Genomic DNA, 21,276 nt, shown 5'->3' with positions numbered 1-21,276 from the left:
GTGTGAGGAAGGTCCCCATACCCTGCCAACCTGAGCTCCGTACTGCTGCTATACCCCTGGTGTGGGCTCCACACTGTGTGTACACATGGGTGCCTCACTCCCACCCTTCTGGTAAGAAGGGCTGAGTAGGGTTCAATTAGTTGGTGGGCACCGAAAGCCAGATGAAAGTGGTGGTGTGGCCCGTGGGCAGTATTTTGGCTGTCCCTATGCTAGATAGAACATCCTGGAGTACAGCACACCATGGCTACCCATTCTCCCTACCCCCTTGTGCTAGGAGCAGGGAAACAATTGCTAAGAAATCATTTCTAAGCCTCTATGGACTCCCCCACCCCCATCTCCCGCAACCTTGGAAATTTTCAGCAGTGAAAATATAGTCAGTTTCCATCTCTTCCATTATCCTAGAGCTGTGCATTAGCAAGTGAATCCCAGTTGAATTAGAAGCTGAATCCCAAATATTTATCTGCCCTACTTGTACCTCTGCCATTTGCTGTGATAAAGTCCTTTGGGCCAAGTTCTAATGTCATTTCAGCTAAAATATCCTAAGTAATCTAATCTGATTGAAAAGGCAGGAGTACATTTACATCGGTTTGATTTCCTTGGATATTTACCTCAGTTTGAATGAGAAGAGAATTTACCCCCATTCCATCCTAATCTACATAAAGAATGTCTACCTGAATTATCTTTTTTAGTCTTTACTTTTAACTTAGCTTATTGTTATTTGTTATAGTAACTGAGACTATCTATATTCTCCAGCCTTTGTAGAATATAGGATACTTTGGTGAAGTTCCCTCCTAATCTCCTGCTATAAAGATATCACTCAGTGCACCACAGTAAACTACAAAGGGATTTTCCTCCTTTCAAATAGTGGAATTTATCAGAGTCCAAGGTCTTTATCTTGGAACAATGAATGGCCATCCTAGGAGGTTTGAAAAGCATATGACTGGCATGTACTAGATTTATCACTGCAGTATAAATTCTCACAAAGGTCTGGCATGCATTGTTTTTAATCAGCAACAATGAAACAGTTCACAGTCCACTGTAAACACGGTGTCATCTTTTTGTCTCTGATAGTGGGAAAAAAGAGGGAGGGGAGGACTGATGAGAAACATGAATGAGTAGGCTTTGCTGACTGTTCTAGCCAAAGGACTTGACAAAGTGCCTGCAAGCAAATTTCCCATGCTGTTTATAGCAGGCGGAAGCTTTGTTGTATAAGTGGATATTTTGGAGCTTGTCAAATGCAGACAGGAGCGGGGCAGTAATTAATAGTCTGAATAAAGAGTATTGCTTATTACAAGAATGTATTGTGTAGCATGAAACAAATTTCAGCTTTTAAATAGATTTCTTAATAGATAATAGAAATATTTTTTTAAATATACCCAGCTGTTTACTTGCACTATTTTTATATTTTCAAGCTTGTTCTTTCACTGGAAGGATAGTCCTGTACTCCATTTTTTTTCCCCCAAGCAAGGTTAAAAGTTCACCCAAGCTTAGCAGCCCATTGTTGTGCTAACATGGTTAAGACAAACCAGTTTTCCAGCCAAAAGCACACAAGGGAAGTCACATCCAGCCAATTCTGACTGCCCAGCTAGAGTAACTAGGTAGCCATTTCCAGCTGGATTGACTTGGGGGAGCAATTTTCAGCATTAGCCCAGATCAAGGCTCAGACTCACCTCACACCTTTATGGTCCTGCTCCCCAACCCATCTTTTACAGCACTCTTTCACCAGAATTTGTTAGAATAAACCATTTATAGCACTTCTTAATGTTGATTTTGCAACCCTCACTATTGATTTGTGCATGAAATGCCTGTTTAGAGTATACGCAAACACATGATTTATTGAAAATACAAGCAAATATCCCTGCAAATAACATGCTAAAAAGAAAAATCCATTGAAAATTCACCCTACAATGTCTACAGTAGGAACAAAACAAAACATTATTTGCTACAAAAAGATTTTCATGCAGACATTTCATTGCCTGTGAAATCCTTTATTTATTTTAGACTTTGAAAACCATTTTTCAGCCACACAGTAGGAAAAATCAGTATCATAGTAAAACCTCTACAAAACATTTAATGTGATTAAAAATATGATTTTCCATTGCTAGCACACAACAGCCCCTGGAAAAAAATAGGATATTAATTTTAAATTACAGAGAGGGCAGGGAATTCAATTTATTTAAATTTAAACCAAAACTGATTTAAATCAAAACTTACCAACTCCTAAATTTGAATCTGCAACCCACTGGTGTGGTTAGCACCTACTTTATAATGGGCATAAATTAAAAAAAAAACTAGGCTAAACTAGCACTGAATTGTGAAGAGGATGAGATTTAAAATCAGGATCCGAACTGTTTAGCCTGTGGTTTCCTCAATTTAAAAGTTGCTGATTCCTTAAAGTATATATCATAATATCTGCAACACAAATGGTCTCAATGTGATTTTTTCATTATTTCTATAGGCACAAATTTTACTCTGTTCAGGGCTAAAGACTGAATTTACTATAACTAATTGTATTTTGAAAGATGTGTCTTGTTACTTGATCACACCAATAACCAACAGTGGTAGTGGCAGCAGTCCCTCAATAGGAAGATTATGATCTTCCAGTAAATAGGGAAGTCACTGGTGAGTCTGCAGATGCCTCAGGAAGCTAATCCGAGCTCTGTATACTCAGCTGTAGACAGGACAAGTAGTTCCAAGAGGAAGGTGTCAATCCTGGTGATGTCATGTCACACGCTTTCCTTTTGTCTCTTTCATCTATCCATCTCCCTAGTGAGGTGAGTTTTGTCAAAATGATCAATGAGTTATTGCATCATGCACCACTGGGGATGACTCAGTGCTTGAGTCTCCCATGTATTAAGATCATATGTCTTCAGATTGGTCTTCAAGGTGTCCTTGAATCTCCAATCAACAGCATCTATCTAAAATCTCCTAACAAATGCATACTGTAGTCCATACTGGAATTCTTTGTCCCTAACGACATGGGATTTGAGGGTTGTTTTTTTGTTGGTTTGGTTTTTTTGCTTCCTATTTTGAGTTGAACCAGGAATACAGGTTGCAAATTCATGCAAATTATAACCTATAAGAGGAAGTGTGTCCTGTAAAGGGAACAAATTGTAAGCCATTCTCCTGCCTTTCCGCCAAGTCATGGAGACTTCACTATATATCTTTCATGGACAGAGCCACAAAAGAGCATTCTGGAGTAGGTCAGTGGTATATGCTTCATGTTGCAATATGTATTACCCTAATCCCCCGTGCTTTGTCCCTTCTGGCAGGGGTTTAATTATCTATGACTGGTCTCACATGCACATATCAGATGGAAAATCTCTTTTACATGCTTGTGTGTCTTAGGCATCTTTTTCCCTCATAAAACAACTGATCCAAAAGAAAGACCCTGTCTCAAGAATGACCTCAACCATCAGTCCCAGTTAGACAAACTACCTACCCATCCTCTTCACTACCCCCACCCACATATTCATTACTTGAGTCTCAAACCTTCTACTTCCCCCCTCCCATAATACATTTGTCCATCAAGGGCAGGGGTCTCACCTCTCCACAAGAGAATCTAGACACATTCTCTTCTGGAGAACTGCAATGCAAACTTCCAACTTTCATGCTCAGCAGGTCAGTTGTCATTCCCAGATGAGAATTTATCTAGGATCTTATTGAGAAGTGAGACCCCCTTGATGGAAAAATGTATTGTGAGTAAGGGAAGTAGAAGATTTGATACAGTCTCCCAGATGTGTTCTTTCCCAAACCACCGATTCTTGCTGCAGTTGGTTATGACATTCTCCAGAAGATGTCCTCTGTAGGTGCGTCTACTCTACACGAGATGCTGATGGTGCAGTAACTGAAAAATACTGCAAAGTAGCATGTAACAACACAGTGTTAATACGCGACTGCGCAATATTATTAGGCTACTATGCAGTAGTACCACCTAAAAGATATTTGCTGATGATAGTGAGCAGTAACTCTGCTTACTGCACATTTATTTAGTACTAGCTAATACAAGTAGTAAATAAATGTGCAGTAATGACTGTCCAGTAGAGTCTCGTGTAGACACACCCTGTTTGAACAAAATGTGTGATTCTTGATAGCGCTGGTGAAACTTTCCTCACTGCTTCCACATTCATCCTCCTGTCACAAACCCATCTGTAGGGTACCTTAGGGCCCTGAATTTCTCTCCACCATTCTACAGCCTGTCCCAAAGTTTGCCTTGGAATAACACCTTCTCCCCATGAGCTTCAGCTCCACCACCTTTCTATCAGATCTCACTACAGCAGGGAAATCTCTTCCAGTTCCATGTAGTTCCCCTTGAGCTGTAAAAGAAATCTGTAGAACAGGTTAGCTTAGGCAATCAGCCACCCAGGTGTCACTCTTTCCACAGGCAATCAATGAGGAGATAAAAACACAGAAGGATTCATTATGGAGGAGTAAAGAAATATACAAACAAAACCAAGCATAAGTTTGAAGACAGAATAAAAATACAAGTAAAGTTTCTTAACTTTTCCTCTGGCTTCCACCTGAAAGTCCTGTCAGTATCTCCAGAAATCAGCTTTCCTATTGATTTAGCCATCCCTGGCTGCTGGGGACTGGGGCCCTTCTCCAGCCTGGAAAAAATCCAAAAACCACAGCCACCTTACAAACAGCCCTTATAATATGTCTAATCCAGTCCTGCTTTTCTTACCACCAGCACTCCTCATGAGTCTCCAGAATCCGATAGACATTTCTCGCCCTGTGACTTCTGGCATTCCTCTGGCTCATGGGCTATTTCTCAGGTGCCTTTGCTATATAGAAGTTGATTTCCCCATTACCCAAGGAAGAAAATGCCTTGGGTGCCCAAGTCAATAATGTGTCCCGCATGTGTCTGAGTGTGGCAATTCTTTTTGCCCTAATGACACAATGGCAAGAGATATTTAGCAATACAACCCCCTCTTTTTTGTGTGAAGTATGCATCTGTCAGTTCCTTTGCTAATCCATGTCCAAAATCATAAAGATATACATAGCCAGCATAACATAATCTATACATTGATAACAGCAACATAAATGGATATGACATAACATGGACTTTTAAAGAAACCACACATGGAGTATCTGAGCAGCTAGAGAAGTACATTCTGCAACTTCCAGTCTGAATCACAGGTCCAAAAGCTCCATAGGAGTATTAGGTCTGGTAGTTACACCCCTTATTTATGTTCATGGTATGAAAAATCACATAGGTAGTGGCATTTCAAAGCCAATTTGAATACAGGTATAACATACAACTACTGTTCCACTTCATCATTTGCAACCTTTTGGTAACCAACACCAAAGAAGGAAGGAATTTGGCCTATGGAGTGTTATCCTGTGTATTGTTAAATACTGAATATCTTGTGTATTGTTGAATATTAGATATTGAATCACTGCCAATGTCCAGTCTAAAATGGTCTGTGGTTTCCTGTTCCTTCCAGCAGTTTGTAATCATTAGACCTTGTCATCCCTTGGGTGCCCTGGTGAACAGACTTTCTCCCAGATCCTGATGTACTTATAGGCTGCCACCAAGTCCCCTTGAGCCTACACTTCTCCAGGCTGAAGAGTCCTGTGCCTCCCATTCCAGTGCCTGGAAGTGTGGACAGCAAGGTCCCGTTGCTCAAGAAGGATGTCACTTACAGAATCTGCACTTGGGAGTGCACTTGAGAGACCCAGTGACCAGTCACTACTACACCAGAAGGGGGTACAGTGGACCAGTTGCATCCTGCTTTGATTACTACCTGGATCAACTGGTTTAAAATCAACTGCCTGGGAGGGGGGCAGCATTTTTATTCAGACAGTACTGAGAGAGCCAGTGCACTTCATGGCTTATCATCTCCCTGATTTTTTTCTAAACTCTTCATGCCACAATTGTTAATGGCCCCCTCTCTTTTTAAATGGTCTTTAATGGTTCCACTAATCAAGCTATCCTTTCCTCTGCAATTCTTCTGTCTACTAGCTGCCCCTAGTAATGTAGCTCCTACTTCAAAGCAATGAAGACTGTTTTAACTCTAGTTAAAAACATTCACTTAGGTGTGGAAATAACATTCAGTGAAGCATTGGAAACACTGTTCAAGAAAGCTCAATTTTGTTTTATGGAAAAGAGATGTTCATTTAATTCTAGGACTAATAAAACCATGTCTTTTGATTATTTTTGCCTAGTTGTGTTGTTATACATAATACATGGTATAGCATATTAATGTACATTCCAATAAAGGGTTTTTTTTTGCTTGATCTTAAATGGAATAATATAGCCTGGACCCCCTAACCTCATAGTAATGCTTCTAGTTTGTTTTTACCAGGAGAAAATGTGTGTTGTGTCCCACGTGGTGATGCACCAGGACATCTGCAAACCCCACCCCCCTCCTTTTCAAAAGGGGATGTTAGCTGCAAACTGAGAAATCCCACAGAATCATGACCTAACCTCTCAAATTAGGCACATAATGCATTGATCATGGTGCTGCAAGAAAATATTCCTATCAGATATTCTTATCCTGACCACAATTTGAAGGAAATCAACTGACAGAATTAGTCATAAACTAAATAAGAACTGCAAGCAAATCTATTCAGATCTTTGGCTCCAGATTAAATCAAGTACAAATATAGACTTCCCATACATCTGCTAGAAGTCAAATCTATACAGTTATTTTAACTTACTTACAAGGCTGTTTACATGATAGCTGTTTTGATGGATGCAGTATGACATACTTACTCATTGCAAAAGTGCTTTGAAGCCCCTGCAAACTGATTTATCGTATTTACTCAAATATAAGACAACCCCCCAATAATTAGATTCTATACATGGAAAAATGTATAAATATACTGTATTTTCCCAGGAATCTAATTATTGCACGTTTACCTTGAATTTGTCCCCCACTCACTGCTACAGCAGGGGAAATTAATCTGGGAGGTAAGATTTACCTTTTGTCCCCAACAAACTTTTGCTCCTTGTATCTTCTTCCCTTTCTCCTTACCACAAGACCCTGCTCTCACTGAGCACATGAAAATGAGGGAGAAATTTGAAAACATTAACCTTGAAATAAACATACCTATAGCAAGTTGCATATAGTACCCATAGACTTAGTTTATCCCAAATTAATACATTTTACCTTTTTTGAAAGTGCTGCAAGTTTTGGCACAGTTACTTCATAAACACACCATTAAGTATAACTTTTGTACCTACACATATATAGAACAAGCTATGAATGATACTGGTTTAAAGCCAAAAGACTCATGATTTAAGACATAGCTCATTGGACTGGGCCCCAGCATGTCAACGGCATTTTGAGCCATGCTGACCCCACAGCTCAGCACTGCTCAGTGTGGATGTATAGTCCAGACACTCCCCACAAAGGATCCATGTGCTAATTAGCCCCCAATCATGACTGGAAGTGGGTGTTCTTGTCATGAGTCCTGGGATCCTCCAAAAATGTATATGTAAATGAGGCACGGGGCAACCTGGACTGGCTCTACCCCCAAGGAGGGCAGGGCCACACTAATCATTTGTTACCAGCTGAGAGAGGGGTGAAAGAGAGATTCTGGGTGAACTGTTTGGGATGTCATTTGGTGATGTTTGCTAGATATTTGAAGCTGATAAAGAAACAGGAATTATTGCATTGGAAATGGGAAAGGTGAATTTCAGTGTTGTATAGGCTGCTTTTAGCAACAGTTTAATGATATACAATAGATTTCATGACGTTGTATTGTATGCAAATGTAAAATGAGGAGCTTTTTTACAGTGCTGATTGGAGTAAAGAATGCTGTCTTGTATTCAAGTAAATATGTTAGCTTAGAAACTAAAGAGTGTATGATGTGGTTGTATAACATCTGTGAATGTCAATTAGTCTTTCACATGCTTATGTAAAGTACACATATCATTACAACATTACATTTATTAATTTCATTAAACCATTAATAACTTCAACTGTTAGTAAAGTGAAGTGCCTTTCTGTGCTAACTTATATGACAGATGTATGTATTAAAAATTGTTTTAAATCCCCAGTTATTCCCAACTCCTGGTCTTCAGGAGGTCTGACAGCAGGTGCCAGGAATATGTGTGGAGTACCAACAGGAATTTTGTGCCACTTAAGTTCTGGGTCTTAATCTTTCTGTTTTGCCTCTGCAGAATGGGAACTTCCTATCTCACATAGCTATCATGTAGTACTCATATATTACAGTGAATGACTAAAATGTAATATTAGGATAGCTGTGCTATCAACTGACTGAAGAAGGGAAGAATATATCTGGAATTCAAGTTAAGTTCTCTGTGTTATCCTTAAAAGACCAAGGAGTTAAACTTATAGAACGATAAAGATTATTTATTCAGACAGCCTTCTTAGCCTACTCCTCTGCAGTTCCCTCCGATTCCCTCTTGCAACCCCCAGGCCAATGTAACAACTTACACTTAACACTCTTAAAGGTATCCTCACATTCTCTCTTCAATATTCAGTTTATTTCAAATTCCCAATAAGTTATTTGTAGTTCATCTCAGAATCCATTCAATATCTCAGTGAAACAAGAACATGTCTTGCAAGAACCTCTCTTGCATTCTACAGAAAAAAAAATCACAGTCCCTTAAAAACATTATTATGCTTTCTACCGATACCTACACTTTTTCTACCTTTATAGCCTATCTGTATTTGGCCAATGCACCATCACTACAATAGCATTAAAACTGTAACAAACCTCAGCATAACTCTGTATTCTTGTGGTCAAGTTCAGGTCTCCAACTGAACAAACCACAAAAAAGCCCCCATCTGGAAGACACTGCCGTTACACTGTCAATAGATAAGACAGAAGAAGGAAAGATTATTACTCTCCCCTTACAGAAGGCCTGTAAGAACCCTCTGGTCACCCTAGGAATTGAACATGGGTCTCCCGAGTTCCAGTCTAGGTCCTTAAGCTCAAGATTTTGCTTCCCCTCTAATTACACACTCATAATCATGCACTGTTGATACTCCACTCTCAGGCTTGCAGAAGGCAGACAGCAGATCACGCCCCTTGTCTGTAACATTACAGGACATCCTTGTGGATTTGCTCTCCCTCCTATAGATAGTCCCCAGTCCTATCTTTCACTGTCTTCTAGGGTTGTTTCTTTTCCTCTCAAAATGAAGCAGTGGCTCCCTCAATTTTCCTCTCTGGCGTTTTCCCTTGTGTTCCTGCAAACTGTAATAGAACCCAGGAGTTGCACACAGCAGAGTGCATGGTTTGATTTGAAAATCCATCTCTCGCATTATGTGAGGTGAGTCTGGATAAAAAGCAACTTGAAGACTGGGGGTCTGAAGTGGCAGGAAGTTGGATGACTCAAGTAATTTGTTTATTTCTAAGAGAAAGATTTGCGAGTATTTTGGATTTTTAATCAAGCCTTCTGGCTAACATTTCTTTAAAGTGCTCATACCAAACAAATTAAAACAAGAGAAAATTACAGGTTTTTTTTATTTTTACTTTCTGTTCCTAAAGCAACTGCCCCACTGAAGTTAAAAGCAATGCCTGCTTCTTATATCCTCAGTCTGGGCCCACGTATTACCAACAATAAAGATTTTTCTGTTTATTACCATTGTGCTTAAATTGTAGCCTCATTATGAAAAGTAGCACTGTACAATAGGCATCAAGAAATTCCAGGTCAACGGTCTTCAGTAATGCAAGATTAAAACTGCTCAGTTTAGACAGACTTTTTTCTAACTGCCCACTCTAAAAAGCTCACTGCAGAATTTGAATGCCAGCTGGCCTCACACATCACCAACAACAGATTCTTCAAGCAGAACTTAGTAGACAGTTCTGCTGATGAAGCACAAACCTGACTAGAGTCATCCCAGAGATCTGCAGCACTAACAGAAGTAAAAAGCAGCAAGAATTTATTGTTGTCACTAGTATAAGTGGATATTACTCTAAATATGCACAGCATCCTATTCAAAGTCTCCTGAAGTCAATAGAAGCGTCTCCATTGATGATAGCAAGCTATAGATCAGATGCTGGCCGTGGATCTCTTCAGTAGAAACACCATTCCTTATATAACTGCTATTCTCAGCAGAACTGCCATTTTAAAGGACTAAATGAACAGGCAATAGAAATGATGATGCAGTCTGTGGTCTGGCAAATTAATCAAGTCTTTTTTATTGACATGTTTCATGGGCCCGTAAAAATCTTCCTAAGTACAGATGTTTCTATATGCTACAGGCATAAGAGACTTTGAGAACTCTGGATGAAAAGCATTCATATTTTATAAATATAAAATATTATTATTCATTATTTCTAGATGTTTTGTTTATTTCTTGTGACCTCCAAGAATCATTAACATGTGAGCTTGCTTGTCAGAGAACTCATTCTAATGAATGCCTTTCAGGTAGCCTATACGAGTGCTTGGATAAAATCCCTCAAAATGCTAATTTGCTTGAGCTTTATAATGTGTAATGTTAATGTCATAGGACATAGGTTGGGGAGGAGAACTGGGAGTGATTATGGATAATAAACCATCTGCACACTGTTTTGCAGCAACAAAATAAGGAAAACCAAGTCCCAGGACATGTCTATTGAGTTATGAAGTATAAACCTGCAGATCATCTGGCATTAATGAGACCTCATTTGAAAGAACAGGAAAATCTTGAACTAGGCTTTACTAGTCTTGCAAAGGTTTAATGCAGAGAGAAATGTATAAGTGGCTCACAGGAAATGAATGTTGTGGGGGGAAAAGTAGCTAGATTTGGCTTTTAGCGCATTTGGTTTTTCCATGTAAAGCACAATTTGGATGATGGAACTTGCCCTACCCCTTTTCAGAAAAAAACTGGCATTCATGTGTGCTTTTCTTTCTTGGGTGGGTTTCCTTTCCGCTTAGATTTGTACTGTCTCATTTAGAGAGACAGCTTGAAAACTGACCTGGGAAAACTAAAATATAATGTTGAACTGAAATTGTCTAAGTCTGCAAATATTTCAAGCCCACTAGTTAAAAGTGCTAAATTACTTTTTATTAGTACAAGTTTTGGTAGCCACACTTAAAACTGTAATGCACTGGGATTAATTTAACTAATTAAATGCATGTGCATCCTGCTAGCACTTAAAGGAACAAGGGCACGAGTAATTCTCTTACAAGAGATGCATGTATTTCTTTATATGCTTATCAAGGCCACAAAAGCAAAGGTCAGGTAGGTTTTCACTTACTTTCCTATGCTCCTTCTATAATTCCTGTGGGATGTCTAAATACTTATCCTTTGAAATACCAAAGTCTACCTTTACCCCAAATGGTAGTTGTATAATTTCTCTCGACCAGTTTCTACACAAGTCACCAGAGTTATGCCAACATAGAATTTGAGCTATTTTTTCTTAAACTAGTGAACAGTAGTAGCTACTGCTATCACATGATTCTTTTGTGAGCTTTACAAGAAATTAGGAATATGTACATAATATAAAGGAAATTATTTCCCTTTTCAGGAAATTAGGCTTTTTGAATACTGCAGACTTTATTTGTTTAATAACATCTGGGGAGGTGATTTCAACTGCCCACTAGATAAGCAATTAGATAGACATCTTGGAACATACCATTCATTTTCAAGCATGATGTGAAAGCATTGCAAAATTCAACCCAGTTTTTATATTTGTTTGCAACATGCAAACCAAAACCAGCCCACACATTTATAATACCCAGGAGTAAATGATTCATTTTTCCAGGGCAAATTTGTTTTCTTTCTCTGGAGTTATACTTGCAGAGGTTTTGAAAATGAAACACTGAGCACGTTCACATGAGACGTTTTCTACGGAGCTGCCTAATTAGCTCCACAGTGAAGTCTCCATGTCTATACGTGCGGCCCTGTTGGGTCACAGTAAACTAATAAACGTTGCCATAGGTTAGTACTTTTAAATACAAGTACTATCCTGGAGCTGGTGGCTTTATTTAGTGTAGACGCTGACAGGATTGGCTGGGGCATGAGGAATCTTCAGTGCATGGCCTGCCTGCCAACTAGCCCAATACTGGAGCACCCTCATGCCCCAGGCAGCCCCTTCACAGCACACTGAACTGGGTCGGAGCAACCCCAGGCTGTCAGGCTGACCCCCTAGGCCTCCTGCCAGTTGGGGCTGCCCCAATCCAGCTTAATGTGTTGCAGTCAGAGTGCAAATTATGGGGGAGCTCGGGGGGGGAGGTAAGCTCCCCATAAGAGATGAGTGCCCCCCTGTTATATGGGGGAGTTTGGGGGGGGGGCTAAGCCCTCCATAGGAGATGAGTGCCCCCCTGTAAGATTTGAAAATCATAACCTGGGGGGTTGCCAATCGGATTGGTCCTTCCAATGAACCGGTTTAACTTTTTTTTCAGACCCCCCTGCCCCAAGTCAAAATGTAATTTGAACCCTGGTTGCAGTCCCAGGCACACATGTAAATGCAGCGCCTGGGGGCAATAAATGCTGGCATGATATGTGCCAAAGATTCTTGCTGCATGATAATAATACATGTAGATTAACCCATTGATTCCCGGGCTCTCACCTAAGTAGGGGGGCCTATTTGATGGCCAACCTCCTTCCTTTCCTGCTTTGCATCAACATTTTCAAGCAAATTGACACATTCCTGCAGAACATTTCATTTCTACTAAATCAGAAGTATCCATCAAAAAATGTTTGACCACCTTGACTCCTTAGTCAGTTAGGTGATTTTTAAAAATTGACAGATTTAATTAATTTTCATCTAAGGGCTGCTGTTGCTTATCCATTTAATGGTTAATAGGACAGTCTTTTATCCAAGAACACAGACAGGCTGGCACCTAGACCTCCTATCTACTTTCATCGCCCCATTTGAAACTATAGTTAATATAAAGCATGAGATAATTGAAGGAATAAAGAGGACAAGTACTGGAAAAGCTGCAGAATGGAGAATTTTCACACTACTGAGCTGTTGTAAAGAAAGGCTATAAAATAATTATTTTTCTCTGCTATAGTAAAGTATCATCCAGTAGAACACCACAGAACGGAGAAGCCAGTATACTTTATTTGTGAGGGGCAATCTACTTTGCTGAACATAGTGATTTGATCAGGACTAGTTTACATAGTAATACAAGAGTAATACAAGAAAAGAAAGTGATAGATGCAGTACCACATCTTTCTTCTAGGATTGCCACTCAGTGGACATGTCTACATGTGCACCTACGAGCCCAGTAGTCTATTTTACTAAAATAGGCTACTGTGCATTAAGCATCAGTAAAAGTACATGTGGTTTCACTACTGAGCATTAGAGCAGCCTAACACACATTTATTTAGTACCTTAGATTGGAGGTACTAAATTTCATGCACATTAGGAAAAGCGCATTAATGCACATGTAGATGCAGCCAGTTTTGTTCAGTAAGAGCGTATCAGGGTTAGGAGAGTTATAATAAACTACTGAGCTAAACCCTTGTCATTATGGATTGGGTGAGACCAGTAATAGAGGTTTTGACCCTGTACTTGATAAGGATTCCTAATACTTCACATTCTAAAGGCTGTCTTGCAATGGGCACTTGTAAACCTAAAGATCAAGGAACCGTCTCTTGATGCTAACAACTTCACCAACTACACTTCATTCTCCAAGCTACTATTTTTGGGGAATATCATGGCAAAAATGAAGCTGGATCAGCTCCAGTCATGTATATATACAAAGATAAAGGTAGGCACAAGGCAGGGCAGGGAAGAACTGTAGGGCACTTTTACATGTGCTCTGTGGGGGTGAAGGGGTGGTGCTTTAATTAGAGAGGCTCCAAGAGCTGCTCTAGTTAAAGCACCACAGTGTCTAATGTATCAATGTCCCTGCACTTAAAAATGGTGGTGGGGTGCTTGAACTAAAGCTCATTAAACAAGCTTTAGTTCAAGCACCCCCACCACCATTTTTAAGTGCGGGGACATTTATATGAGACATGGGAGACTGCTGGAGCACAGTAATTATCACCCTCCAGCAGACTCAATTAATGAAGTCTGGTCTGACACACTGTAATTACAGCATGTCAGAGCATCCTCCACACTCATGTACAGGTACCCTTAGAGACTAACTCATTCAGGTGCCACACTGCTTTCTGCCTAGCTTCAGATTAACATGGCTAACTATCTCTCTCTAATCAAAGATAAAGCTCTTTGTGTGGATTTAATAATATAGACACAAGTAAAATGCTCTTGCTGATCATGTAGAATTATAACAAGAAATCCCTTCTTGCCTGCACCCCCCATTTTGTGCATTTCTTTTTTCTTCTAAATATTGGCAGAGACCTAGCACACTCATTGCATAGGTGTGGCAAGGCTCAGAACAAGCCAGAAAGCTGAAGTGGGTTTCTGTAGGAGAAACCTACAAACTACATCTACATATTGATTGAGCTAAGTGTCACTAAAGAAAACAGAACTAAAATATACACTTCAAAGACTGTAAATATAGCCTGCTGCTGTCCCCAGTAGCCTTTGATCCTTACTACCTCTCACTTCATTTTTATATATTTCTAACAGTGCATTTTTATATTTCATCTGTCTCATCTTTACCATGGCATTTTGTATTTTATATTTTTATACTTTTAAATCCTTAAGGAATGTACTCCCTGTAGAATGAAGTTACACCCTGTACCACTGTTAAAAACTGCATTGATATTGTAATTGTAAAGTGATAAAATCTGCTATATTGGGCTGGTCCTTGAGTGAATGTGGGTATGCATGATGATCAGTAGGTAATTAAATGACAATAGCATAGCCAGAGGAACTTACAAAACTCTACAAGCCATTTTAGACTAATCAAGCCAAGGAACTGATTCATGAGACTAAGCACCCACCCTATTGACTATTCCTGCAACCCTTAACAATACCATAGTTAATCAAAATCACAAACTGACTCCCAAAACTGCCCTACCAGCAGGCAAGACCCTTGTGAATAACAACTGTCAGGCACTACTCAAGACCCACATGTGACAGTGACCTCTGGATTGGGCAGCCAAAATGATGCTGGGGGATCACACAAGTCTGCCAGAAAGGAATAAAAGAGTGAAGCGTGACCCTCAGTGGTGCTCTGTCATCTAGCACCTGACCTACAGAAACAGAAGGACAAGCAGGCGAACACCTTCTGGAGAAGACATCACCTTGAAGGAAACTGACCATCGACAGCAGACTCCAGGATCTCAGATAGATAGATATACTGACACCAGTGCTCTCACAATCACTACAGCAGCTACTATACACTATACTACATGGGTTTAAATGACATGGGTTTAAATGAGTGAGTGCATAAGTGTGCGTGTATGTGTGCATGCGTGCAAAGTGTGTGTGAGTGCATGGGCACATGCATGCTAAGGTGACCAGTACCCCTCATAACTCAAAGTTTGCATTTATGATTTTATTGGTAACTTCACATCCCATCCAATAAACTAGAATTTATGATTATCCCAAGAGTTGGTCCTTTGTAGCCAAGAGAATCAAATCACGGCTTAGTGATCATGAATTTTTGGCACCTAATAAGTGAGAACAAATTGGAATGTCCTTTACCAGGTTAGCTCTGTTCTCTTAGAAATGTTTTAAAGGATGTTGACATTCTTTCATAGGAAATTCAAGCATCACAATTGCTGTGTAAGTGTATTTCATTTCAGGTATTTCATCTAAAAATGTGTAAGCATTCCAGTTTTACGTGTGATTTGAATACTACTTTGTCAATGTTGCAAATAAAACAATATTTGTGCATGCAAAGGTCATGTTATTCAGAGAAGAAAAATGGGGAATGCTGCAAAATATAAATTTTGAGGATTGTATACCCTAATCTTTCTAGACATATAAATACTAGAACTCTTGGCTCCAAAATGATACCTTTTATTAGACCAACTGGGAAATCACTAGAAAATTGTCCTTTTCTGAAAGCTTTCAGGATCAAAGTCCCTTTGTCAGGCTCTGGGAAAAGTATAGATGGTAGAAGATGGTAAAAAGTCCCCATAGGTAGGAAATAAACTTCATTTCCTACCTATGGGGTCTTTTACCATCTTGTAGCATCTACGCTTTCCCCAGAGCCTGACAAAAGGACTTTAATCCTGAAAGCTTGCAGAAAAGGACAATTTTCTTGCAATTTTCCAGTTGATCTAATAAAAGATATCATTTTGGAACCAAGAGTTCTAGTTTTTCATATGTCTTTTTGTCTCAGACCAACATGGCTATGAAGTACACCCCTAATCTTTCCAGACACACATCAGTTGGAAATATTAGTTGAGTTGAGTGGTCTTGAAAGAAAAAACTTTACCTGGATGCAACTAACTTCCAATCTTTAGTAGAGTAATTACATCAAATGAATTTAATTTACCAAAGAACAGCAAAAAATTTATGTATTCTAATGTTGTAATTCCCTTTGTATCAGGTCACCCTACTTATCAGATTGCTTACAGATTAATTACAGTTGGCCAGAAAAGCAAGCCATCTGCACTCAATTAACATGTCATTCCTACTATACAGTGAGCATGCATTATTTGCAGGGTTATTTGTAAGGTTCTTCTTACCTACATTATAAAGAAACCTAACTCTGATTTAAATAACTATGCATGAGCCAAATTCAGTCATGGGGAAAAGTTCAAATTCACAGCAAATACTGTAGGTAATGATTCCTGCCATACTGTCCTAGGACAATCTTTGTTCTGTTCTGCAGTGGAAATGAGCACCAACTTATTTATTTTGATCCAAACATAGAAAGACCAGCTAACCCAGGCTCAATTAAATCACTGAACAATAAAACCATTGTAAAACAAAATGGCTAATACCACTTTATATAAAACCTTATTCAGAGAAAAAAATAGTAAAATCTCCTTGGCTTTTAACTTCCCACAAGAAACCCAGCAACAGTGCTCTACCAATACATATTTAAAAAGTGGAAGGATTTAACAGGAGCTATTGAAAGCAACCCATATCTGAAAATAGCCTATACTCTGATGGTTAGGGCCCTCATGGGAGATGTGGGTTCAGATCCCATCAGACAGAGCAGAGTACTGAATGTGGGTCTTCTACGTCCTGGGTGATTACTTTAATCACTAGGTTATTCTATAAAAGTTGGCCAGAACTCCATGGTGTGTTTCTTTTTTTGTGAAGCCCATTTGCTTTGATGTGCTCTAAGACTGCCTACCAAGTCAGGTCCTTGTAGATGACATAGGTGAAGGAAGACTTAAATTGTGGTTTACCATGAGGCTTGGGTATAAATGAAATACATAACTGATCTGCACTGTAAAGATTTAGGGATGTCCAGAAGCAGAACTTACAATGCGTAAGGAATGTTAACTGTAGAAATGTAGACATCTACAGACATTTGGTACCATCAGTGTTAGGCAGTATTTAAGGGGCTTTAAACTTTGGATTTAAGTGAATAAATTACTTAAATAAAGGTCAAAGTGAAGTTACACATTATATTTAGACCATATTAAGGTCACTTAAAATGCACATTTAAGTTGTTAATTCATGCTAAGCGTCCTCTGAACATCTAAAAATTATGCCACTTCAGGTGAGAGTTAACTCTGGGCCATGCTACCTAGCCTGTATTAGGGTAACTGCTCCAGAGAAATAAAATGAAACGCTGCAGTCCTCTAGCATCCCAGGATGCACTACTCCCACACCCACCATCACCCTCCCCTCCTAGCCACACCCTTGCTCACCAGCTCTCTAGTGGTAAATTAGAGCTGTTCAGGCAAGAAACAATATTTACCCCACATGGACTGATTCATGAAAGAAATATGTGTAGAAAGAAACATTGTAGCAAATTCACTTAGGCCTTTATTTCAGTGCATGATTTTTACTAATGCTATTCAGAAGTTGTGTTTCCATTAAATTACTCAAAACATATAAGCATTTGCTCTTTAGTTGTAGAAGTCACAAAGTATTATTTCTGATAATGACTGGAATGATTTTGTTTTAATAAACCTAAGCCATTCACAAATTATCTGTAAACATTCATAATGGTTTAATGAATTGATAGAGGAAATAATAAAAAGTACCTTCAGAACAGCTGCTACAAAAGCACTCCAGCTGTGAATCCCTGTGCTAATATTTACCAGCATTAGTAGCCACAATACTTTTGTTTTCATCCAACAATGTGCATGAATCTAAGTTTGTTAGTGGAATATTCAATAACAAGGAATGTAAGCTGTTTTGCATACCAACTAAGTGGGTCAGCTTGTTTGTTTGCAAACATATTCTTAATACATAATAGCTGCATTTGCCTAGCTATATTTAAGCTAGGGGTTTAAATTCAATGATTGCTCCGCTATGGTAATAGAATATATGTGTACAAATTAGGTTGTCATCTGAAAGTAAAACTTCAGCATTCTACTCACACTTCTTACTGCCTTTTCCACAATGGAGACTTGTGTGAAATTCTCATTTGAGAGTGTCCTGAAGCCTGGCATTGCCTCTTTGTTTCAGCAGTTGCATGCATGGCACTCTTTGATCTCATGCATATACTTTTCTCTTAGTCCCAGACTTTAGTGTGTGTAAGTCTCTCCTTCAGACCTTTCTTTCTGCAAAAAACTAGGGCCAGATCCTATTACATCTAGGTGCACTTAGCCACCTAAGTGCAATCCAGTTCCAACATTTAAAAAAAAACAAAACATCAATTCATTTATCTTTGTAGTATACTATTATTCCAATATAATAAAGGGCTTAGTCTATCTGTCTGTGTGTCTGTCTGTATGTCTGTCTGTCCATAATGCTTTTGGCCAACTGCACAGGCATCACCAAGAGAGTGGGTGACAATTGGCTGTGTGGGCCTGGGCTGCATGGGTCCAAGTTTGAGCTGCTGCTGGGGAAGTTGGTGTTAGCAGCGAACACACCCCAGCCACCTAAGCAGCGGGGCTTCCCCATGCCTCTCTGCCTGAAGGCAAAGTGGGGGTCACAGTGGTGGCACCCCACCACCACCCTTCCCCACCACCCCCCAAAACAGGTGGCATGGAGGGGGATGTGGTGGGCAGGGAGGGAGGGAAGCAGGGCAGGAGGAGAAAGAGGGGTCACAGTGGCAGCAATTGTTGGGGCTGGGTGGCAGGGGAGGAGGCAGCAGTGGTGGAGGGAGTCTTTACATGGCCGGCTCTGAAGGGTGAGCAAAGGATGAAGGAGGGGCCATGTAAACACTGCCTGAAATCTGTCATTCTTGGCGGGCATTTAGCTAGTGGTGTAATAATCTTAGGTTTAAGATTAAAATGTAGCAAGGAGGAGAAGCTTCCACTCACCTTTTATATTAATAGTTTTTAGGGCCTTGAGTAGGATGGAAATGGATCACACTTTGATGGCTAAGTTCACTTAGGCACATCAACATGAGACACTGACTACACAGCCATTACTGCACGGTCATTTAGTACTTGTATAAGCTTATTTCTACATACCTGGAAAGTGTAAAGTAATTTTGGTCCAAACAAAACTTGTTTGTATAAGCAAGTACTAAATGACTATGCAGTAACCCAAGTTCACCCAAGACCGATGAATGACTTTTTTGTGATGCTGACTGCACAGTAGCCTAATACTACTGCACAAGTACAATCACGTCATGGTTTTTGCTATGCAACACTACTGCACAGTCAGCATCTCATGTAGATGCAGCCTTAGGGATCTAAAAGGTGGAATAGGATTTGGAATAGGAAGTGGGTGCACCTGCACATTTAAATGCTGTGGGGTAGGTTTACTGTAAATTACTTTGGAGTAAACCCACCCCAGGCAGGCATCTACATGTGCAGGGATGGAGGAGCAGATTTGCTGTGCTGCTCTTGGCAGCAGTCTGCTCCTGCCCCTCAAGCCCTGCACTGGCCCCCTGCAGCAGCCAGGGGTAGCTCTAGGTTCCCCCTGGGTGCTGGTCCAGGGGCTGGCAGGGAACACGGGGCTGTCTCTTGGTTGGGGATGGGAAATTGATCCAAGCCCTCAGGAGCTGCCAGCTGATGGGGCAGGCTCCAGTGGTGGAGCCTAGGTGGGCACAATGTCACCCTTCCCCAGCAGCAGGGAGCCCCCAGCCCCAGCCCCCTGATTAAGGGCCAGGGCTCGGAAAGAGCTGCAAAGGAGAGCAGTTCCCAGCCCTCTGCCCCAATCTGCCAGTGGGGCAGCTAGTAGTGAGCCCCCAGCTGGGTGGGGAGTCTCCACTCCGCTCACTGCTAGCTGCCTCACTGTTAGATCAGGACAGAGGGCCTGCTGACAGAGTGGCAGCCTTATAAGCGTCTGGTATAAGCCTTATAAGCATCCTCTGTAACAGGCAAAATAATTTTGTCCAGTTACTCCTGTGTTGATCCTTCTGCAAAGTAGGGTCGCCACATTTTGCCAAAGCAATTTCAGGACACCCCAAAGAGTATCATGGAACTGTGCAAAAAGACCCCAAACCACCCTCAGAAGAGCCCCTATTGCCTCCCAGTCATCACCATGGACCCTCAGGAGAGCCTCTGGCAGTCCCCATCTCCTACCCAGTCACCTACATCAACCCATTGTCACTCCTGGTGCATCTGTACCTCACTGTGCTCCCAATCTTGCCTGCATCCTGATTTTCCAGCTACAAGCTGTCAATCTGCAGTGGAAGCTTTAATTTTTGGGCAAGTGTTCAAATAAACCCCTGAAAAATACCCCAATTCCTAGGCCGTTCAGGTACAACCCATACTGGAAGCAACCTTACTTCAGGATCGTGGATATGTGGCATTCTCTCCCACTGCCAGCTGACACATAAGCCCTTTTTTTAGCATTTATAAATTTGCATATTTTGAGGTATAGAGGATTTCCAAAATAGGGGTGACATGTAATGCTATAAGAATTACTTCACACTTTCCAGGTATGTAGAAATAAGTGGACTGAAGTCAGTCATTTACTGGAGCTGCTGAAAGCAAGGGATACACAGTTCTCCCCCAGCACACCTACATCATCTGAATTATGGAATCTTTTCCTACAAAACATATGCCTTTTTTAGTAAACTCAGCCCTTGACTGAGCCCTCTTTTGCAAACAAAGACTGCTTTGTCTTTCACCTTAAGGGTTTGTAATAGTTCTGTGTCATTTGTTATGGCCAACCAAATTTAGATGCATGCTCTGCAAGAGAGGTAAATCACTCACCGATTAATTGGCTATTTCTCATCACCTAGTGATTTTATGTGCTTAAAAGCTCAAATTATGCTGACACACAGAAGATGATGATGTTCTTATAATCATTTGTCAAGGTGTGCATTGCAGTAAATCAGACCTCCCTCCCAAAGGCATATTTGGAGTTAAAGCACTGCAATGCAGCAACTTTCATGCAGAGTGATTTGTATACTTTCTTGTCCACCAGCAGAAATGTATGATGGGGAAAGAGGTAGATATCATGGTTCCTTGC

The 21,276-nt window shown here is 40.3% G+C and overlaps 1 long non-coding RNA gene across 5 annotated transcripts in view; it reads right to left on the bottom strand.

Annotated features, from left to right (window-relative positions):
• LOC109284386 (uncharacterized) overlaps window positions 1-21,276 on the bottom strand; it is a 243,873-nt gene that overhangs the window by 182,374 nt on the left and 40,223 nt on the right. For all 5 annotated transcript variants that reach the window (XR_009463079.1, XR_002091830.2, XR_009463083.1 and 2 more), the window contains exon 5: window positions 4,503-4,607. This is a non-coding gene — a long non-coding RNA (uncharacterized LOC109284386). The remainder of the gene's footprint in view (window positions 1-4,502; window positions 4,608-21,276) is intronic.

Source organism: Alligator mississippiensis, chromosome 1 (genome assembly GCF_030867095.1).
Source record: "Alligator mississippiensis isolate rAllMis1 chromosome 1, rAllMis1, whole genome shotgun sequence".
In the NCBI taxonomy this organism is placed as follows: Eukaryota; Metazoa; Chordata; order Crocodylia; family Alligatoridae; genus Alligator; species Alligator mississippiensis.
Note: the sequence above shows the minus strand (reverse complement) of the source record. Positions and strands in the feature narration are given on the sequence as shown.